The following is a 7,540-nucleotide window of genomic DNA, read 5'->3' as shown; positions in this document are numbered from 1 at the left end:
CCCGCCGGTCCAACACAGTCCAGTGTCACCTTTAAGACCAAGTTTTATTCAGGTACAAGCTCTCCCTCCTCTGCGAGGACAGATCGGCACGTTTCCCCCCCCCGCCCAATAGCTAGCAATCCAAAACAATCCAGTGGAGCCTGAGCGGTGGGTGTTGCCTTCTGACACACATCCGGTGATGTCAGGGGGTGTGGCATATGCAAATAAGTTATGCTAATGAGCTCCTGCGCCTCTTTTTCTACGAAATAATCCCTGCTAAGGGGGAAAGGCTGGGTGGGTGGAGGGGGTGTTTCCTGATACTGTGTCTGCATGATAATTGACATGGGCGGGGGAATCCCTGAATCATTAAGTACTGCCCAGAAAAAAACTATTCCATCCTTGAGTCCCAACTGCTGGAGAAAGCACAGCACAAAGATATCAGAGAGTATGAACTGTTATTCTTCCTTTGCAAGGGATTTGTTTGTCTGCTCTTGCATGCTAATTATGTAAAGATACATATATGGTTCTGACCATAAGAGCAACGGGTGCCTCTCATTTTCATTTGGGGGGAAGGAGTCCCAAATTAATTTTTTGGGGGGAAATAACGTTCAATCCATCAGCCCCCTTCAGAACTCACCCTACACAACCCTGCAAGCATTCTACAAGCAGAAAAGGGGATCAGGCGAGGGTTTGCTAGCCCTCCGTCCGTAATCAGGAACCACCCAGATTTTCCAGATTTTTATCTCATTTATAGCCACGGCTATCTTGAAGCAAACAAAGGCAAAGTTCACCTAGCAACAGCACACATTAAATTTCCTGATACCATTAAAAAGGGTTTCCATGAGAGGAAGGAAGGGTGTCGTATCAGCGCAAGTAATCTATGGATTAGATTACGGTGGAACTAACCCATTCGCACATTCCTAGATGCACGGCATTCTCACACCTCCTTCACAGTAGGGTTGCCAAACACACACACACACACACCCCGTTTGCCAGGGGTCCCCCGGTTTTTTTTTGGGGGGGAGGTTCTAGCCTCCGGCCATCCCCCAACACCCACAGCCACCCCCTCCCTTCTCTCTTGAGAGAGAGGGGTGGCTGCCTTTAAGTTCATGGAACCCGTGTTTCCTCCCAAGCCCAATCTCCGCCGGCTCCTGCACTTAAAAGGGAAACGCCGGCTCCGTGCACCTCCTCCTCCTCCTCCTCCTCCTCTTCTTCCTCTAGGCAACCAGTCCTTGAGGTGCTGGCCACATCACTGGGACTGGCAGCACGGCAGGGCGCACGGCTGATGCCGATCATTGCCTCCTGGGCCATGCAACTGCCGGCCAGGTTCAAGGAGACAGCCCCCCAAGGAAATGGCCACACCTCTGAGTCCTAGAGTCCCCTCAAGGGTGCCTAGCCAACGACTCTAGCCCTCTTGCCTCCCCCCCCCCAGTCTCTTGTTTTTCTGCACACCCACAATTCCGCAGGGGGAAGCTGCTATTTTAATTCTGTTGGCACAGGCAAAAAAAGGTTGTCCAGAAGAGCTCCCCGACATGGCAGCCGCTGACACCTTTCTGGGCGCCCTCCGTCAGCATCGCCAACTCTTCAAGCCCATGTTATTATGAGATTCTTCTTCGTTCATTGATTTTCCTGCTCTTGAACTACGTGCATACACACTTTAAAAAAAAAAAGATGCTGAAGCATTTGGGTTTCTCCCCGGGAGACTTTTTAAAAAATGGTTTGGGATAGCAGCAAAGCATTCCAAGCTGCGGAGAACGACAACGCCCCTGCACTTCGGTTTTCTCACTCTGAATTGCCCACAGGCCACTAACTGGACAGGAGGGGGCGGATGCTCTGTTCTCATGCCGAATGAGGCCAGATCTGTGTGGCACTCCCCACGGAAAAATCAGACCACTGCTCCTCACCAAAGACCCTTCTACCTTCCAAGGGCTAACATTCCCTTCTTTTTATTTATTTATTTATTTATTTTATTACATTTGCACCCTGCCCTCCCCGCACGCGGGCTCAGGGCGGCTTACACAGGCACAACCATGCAATAAAATACAACACGATCAAAACAATTTAGGCACCCAAAGTGCGATAAAATTACACAGTTAACCACTTAAAACACAATTCAATCTTACAGAATGCATCGGTTTTCCGTTTTATGAATGAGCTCTTGGCTGAGCATCAGCCCCCCACTTCTCTCCCTGAAGAGCAGGATGTGAATCCCATTTCTTTAGGGAAATACATTACACCGCTGTTCTGACTTCCATCAGAAGCAAGCCTGCTTCCCCACGGGGACAAGCCATTTGCTTCGTTTCTGTCACAATAAATTATGTCGATTCAGGTGGGGTAACCGTGTCGGTCTGAAGCAGCAGAACAAAGTTGGAGTTGCCATGGGACTCAGACTTCGTTCCAATAAATTGTGCATTTTCTTGTGATGCATTTCTCGTGATTTCACGGTCCGCTGTGGGCTCCCTCTACTGGTTTAAGACTGCAGCGTGGCCACGGAGCCTTGCAAATAAGAAGTGGATTAATGTTGTTGTTCGGTCGCACAGTCGAGTCCAACTCTTCGCGACCCCATGGACCAGATCCCGCCAGGCCTTCCGGTCTTCCGCCATCCTCTGAAGTTGGCTCAATTTCATGTTCGTTGCATCTGTGACACTGTCTAACCATTTCATCCTTTGCCGCCCCCGTCTTCTTTGACCTTCAGTCTTTCCCAGCATCAGGGTCTTCTCCAGTGAGTGCTCCCTTCTCATTGGGTGGCCAAAGTATTTGAGCTTCAGTTTCATTATCTGGCCTTCCAGGGAACAGTCAGGGTTGATTTCTTTTAGGATTGACTGATTGGATCTCCTGGCAGTCCAAGGGACTGTCTTCATTTAATTAATAGGCATGACCAAAAGCTCCATTTTTACCATCGGTGCCCAGCTGCAACATCTGCCTACCAAAGCTTGGAGGCTGTTAATAATTTCATCAGGAACCCCAAAACAGCATCTGGCAAAGATGAAACGTTGCCAAGGGATGCCCTGGAACTGCACTTTTTGTGACTCTCCTGTTATGAAGGCTTCATCCATCACATGTGACAAGCAGATCTGTGTCATCCAAAGTAAAAGTCTGCACTTAATAAGAAACCGGGCCTTTGGGTATAACGGAAGGTCGTCACGTAATCGACGCAAAGCCGTTCAGCCAAGATTTGCAAGATGAAAAGTGGCACAGGCTCTTGTAAATGGGGGAAATAGAATTCTGCTTCTTCAGGGAAGAAGCACACGCCGTGCCAGGTACAATGATTACACACCTGAAACGGCCTTATAGTAAATCAGATCCTTGGTCGGTAAAGGTCACCATTGTCTACTCAGACTGCCACCTGCTCTTTTGGCAGAGGTCTTGCACATCAACAGCTACCTGATCTTTATACCTAGAAATGCCAGGGATTGAACCTGAGACCTTCTGCATGCCAAGCAGATCCTCTGCCACTGAGCCACGGCCCCTCTCCGATGCCCGGGCTCTCCCCAGCCTAATGCACTGCAAAACAGTAAACTGTTCTCCCTTTTCTGCTGTGTGCTCTTGTGATTAATTCCTAGCAAAATGCAATGTGTTCAATTTATAGTATTCCTGAAGTCAAGGGCAAATGTTAATTTTAACTACATATCCTATTCTCTCCAACCGTCACAAAATAATACTCCTCCTTTGGGCAAATCACGTTGGCTTTAATACACTCCCCCAAAACCTGAACGCAAACAACAAAAAGAACAACTCTATACGAGCATGGTGCTGGAGAAGACTCTTGAGAGTCCCTTGGACTGCAAGAAGATCAAATCAGTCAATCCTAAAAGAAATCAACCCTGACTGTTCCCTGGAAGGCCAGAGACTGAAACTGAAGTTCAAATACTTTGGCCACCCAATGAGAAGGGAGCCCTCACTGGAGAAGACCCTGATGCTGGGAAAGATTGAAGGTCAAAGAAGACGGGGACGGCAAAGGATGAGATGGTTAGACAGTGTCATAGATGCAACAAACATGAAGTTGAGCAAACTTCAGAGGACGGCAGAAGACCGGAAGGTCTGGCGTGATCTGGTCCATGGGGTCGCGAAGAGTTGGACTCGACTGTGCGACTGAACAACAAATACAGAGCATTTCTCACCCTGTTTATTGGGAAAGTTGGTAATTAGTCACTCTTTTTCCGGCAAGGGGAATTTTACAACTCCAAGTGCTCCAAACAAGACCTAGACAGTTAACAGCTGGCCTGTTCTCGAGTAGCCAAAAGCCTGAATAAGCTACAAAGGATTTTCTTTATAACAAATGCCCTAAGGGTACCGCACAGCTTCTGAAGTATGGATTACATTATTTTGGAAAATGAGCATGGTCAGCTCAGTCTATATACGGCCAATTTATACAACGGCAAGTGGCACTTCTCTGCCAGACATTACTAAGTACGTGTTGATAAATGCACTTATCCTTTTTTTTCATTTCAGATTTAACATACAGCATTCTACAGATCTCGTGGGAGGATACTGAAATATACCACGCCGGAAAGACACCAGTTCCAAGTCGCAACTCCCAAAAAACAACAGTCATACTGGGATGGATCCAATCACCCTCCAAGGAGACGACCCCCAGGCTAAGGAGACCCCCTCCAACAGAAGAGGCACCTATTTTAGAAGAAGGCTCCTTAAGGCTAGGGGAAGGCGTCAACCTTTACCCAGTGGAGTTCAGTAGGACTGGGGCAGGATCCACACCCCTATCTTCTATCACCTACTTATCACAGATCAACCAAAACGGCGAACACAGTCCAGAAACAAAACGTCGGATCACGCTGGGTCGCACAGCAATGATGAACATAAATCAGATATGGAAGAAGAAAGGGACATCAGCCTAGCAACCGAATGCAAATTGGTCTGTGCCACTGTGTTCCCCGTAGCAACCTATGGCTGCGGAAGTTGGACCGTGAGCAAGCAAGACAGGAGCAGTGTTCCCTCTAAGCTGTGGAGTCTTGTGAGCAGAAATTCTACTTTGTGAGCTGCTGGCATTAATGCTGTGAGCGAGCGATTTGGCTGCTACATAAATTAGTTTGCTCTGGAGCCCTCCTTCCTGAGCTAAGGCAAAAATGTGTGAGCTGGAGGCTAAAAAAATGTGCGCTGGCTCACGCTAACTCAGCTTAGAGGGAACAAAATGGACAGGAGCAAAATCGACTTGTTTGGGCTGTGGTGCTGGAGAAGGCTCGGCGTGCTGGACTGGACGGGCCACCGGCCTGATCCAGCATGGCTTCTCTTATGTTCTTATTTATGTGTAGTGAGCACACCAGACCCCACCAGAGAAAAGGACATCACTGCCTTTCATACTGGTACCTAGCTCTCACTTCTCCGTTCATTTAGTCAAGTAACCCGTCATCTTGACCTTTCTGTCATGTATTTTTCTCAGTCCACTGATACTCATAGTACAACTACTATCATGTGGTGGGCAGTGTTCCCTTTAAGCTGAGTTAGTATGAGCTAGCGCACAGTTTTTTAGCCTCTGGCTCACACATTTTTGCCTTAGCTCAGGAAGGATGGCTCCAGAACAAACTAATTTATGCAGCAGCCAAATCTCCTGCTCACAGCTGTAATGCCAATAGCTCACAAAGTAGAATTTTTGCTCACAGGGCTCCATAGCTTAGAGGGAACATCGGTGGTGGGGCCCACAAATTTTTCAGAAATTAACAGCGGTCCTCATATTCTAACAGATTTGGAACCGCTGCATTACAGTACTGATTTTTCCCCTCCCATTTTTTACGTGTTCTATGCTGAGCATCTATTACCTATATGGGCAGTACTGAATGTCCAGAACAAAGAATTCACCCGCATTGTTTAAAGATCACCGCCTTCTGGGCCCACTTCACGGACCAGCAGTTTTAACCTGGTCACAACAACGGAGGTGATCATCGAATAAGGGCTGGTTTTGCCTTGGCTCTGAGTACAAAGCAAATGGATTTCATTGAAACGCAGCTGGTTGGATTAGCCCTGAGTAAATTTACCAGGGCTCGCAGTGCTGGTAATAAAGCTTTGTGGGACTCATTAGCTATTGTTATGGTTTTGTTTAAATTTCACGCTGTTTTGGTTACGGCCTCTGGCTAAGGCAAATACATCTGAACTTAACTAACTTGTTTAAATCAGCCAGACAAGATCTTTCTGTGGGTGGAAAGTCACCAAGCGTGGCCTTTTACAATGAAGCAGGATCCTTCCCACGCTAAGTGATATCAGGGGACCAAGATACGATGTTTTCTAAAGAAGAGAGGTGCTGCTACTGTGAAGCCTCCTGCGTTCAGAAGCCCTGCTGCTTTTTAATGCCAGCTTGCACAGAGGTAGATTGTCATTACGCATTGCAGAAGGAAATGCAGTTGGCATATGTTCAAGGACATGTCCGTGTGCCCAGGGTGGCTTTGGGTTTTCCAGGGCCAGCAGGCAACATGAGCAAGGAGGCCCTCTTAAATTTCCTCGTTGATAGAATGGAAAGTGGGCACACAAATGCTGAAGAACTGGCATTTCTTGAACACACAGCGGTGTGTCCTTCTTCTGTTGTCCTTTTGACGTAGTAATGGTTTTACGTCAAAACTGGTTTCGAGGTCCCTCAAAGTGATCAAGAGCATGTCTAAGCACAATGCTTCTGATGCACTTTAGTCATTCTTTGCAAGTGGATTTTGCCACTCCACACTGTAAGATCCAGTTGCAAAATGTGGATTGAAGGTGCATTACTTAGCATGTGTGGAAGTGCCTTTTAGTGTTCTCTGGGGCACGCTTCTCTCTGACACGGAGACCACCTAGGAGAGGTCAGCACTGGTTTCTAGTGGGCACGCTAACAGGCTTGGGTCTCAGAAAGTACCTGCCAGCCATGGGCCTGAGCTCCGGCATTGGGAGGGGGAGGTCTTTATGAATGTCCTGTGTTGTGCCGGGGGTTGGACTAGAGGACCCTGGGGGCTCCCTTCCAACTCTATGATCCTATCATTCGATGAATGTAGGACCCAAGGCTAAACCCACAAGTCCTAGGCTGAGTTCTGAAGAGGGGTTACAGATGTTTCAGTGTTCGTTTGTTTGCCTTTGAGTGAGTGCTACCATGTATTCGCGTCTAGTCTTATTGCAAATCCTGACACTTAAGTGACAGCACTGTTCTGGAACCACACTTACCAATGGATAGTTGACCGGCAGGGAGCAGGGCGTCACCACCTAAGAGGACAAAAAAAGGAATAGTTCAGCACGGGTTCCCCTTTGCACGTTTCTCTCCACTGGTCTCAACGTAACCTCTTGAGTAGGGCGATCAGAAGCTCATGGGATCTGTAGATACCCGAACTGCTCCAAATCAGGACAAAAAAAATATCCCTGATGTTTGAAAGCAGAGCCTTCGAATCCTATGACTTTGTTCTGGCATCACCCTACATGGTTTCCAGGGAGTGAGGAGGAACGGAAGACAGCGACAGCATCAGCAACGCGGGTGCAACAGTGATGTTGACTCTGGGATCATCCGAATGGCTCACCATTTCCACTTTCTGCCAATCGCTGTGCCATCTGATTGGCTTTGGGAGGGCTTCCTGATGCTATACAAGCCTGCTCT

The 7,540-nt window shown here is 47.9% G+C and overlaps 1 long non-coding RNA gene across 1 annotated transcript in view; it reads right to left on the bottom strand.

The window, feature by feature from the left end:
* The window catches only part of LOC107108240, a 29,267-nt gene extending 22,112 nt beyond the window's left edge, over window positions 1–7,155 (bottom strand). The window contains exon 1 of the long non-coding RNA XR_001482429.1: window positions 7,117–7,155. This is a non-coding gene — a long non-coding RNA (uncharacterized LOC107108240). The remainder of the gene's footprint in view (window positions 1–7,116) is intronic.
* Between the last annotated feature and the right edge of the window lie 385 nt (window positions 7,156–7,540).

The sequence above is a fragment of the Gekko japonicus genome, unplaced genomic scaffold (genome assembly GCF_001447785.1).
Source record: "Gekko japonicus isolate JY-2015 unplaced genomic scaffold, Gekko_japonicus_V1.1 scaffold1966, whole genome shotgun sequence".
In the NCBI taxonomy this organism is placed as follows: Eukaryota; Metazoa; Chordata; class Lepidosauria; order Squamata; family Gekkonidae; genus Gekko; species Gekko japonicus.
The sequence above is the reverse complement of the archived record's forward strand: the minus strand, read 5'-3'. Positions and strand labels throughout refer to the sequence as shown.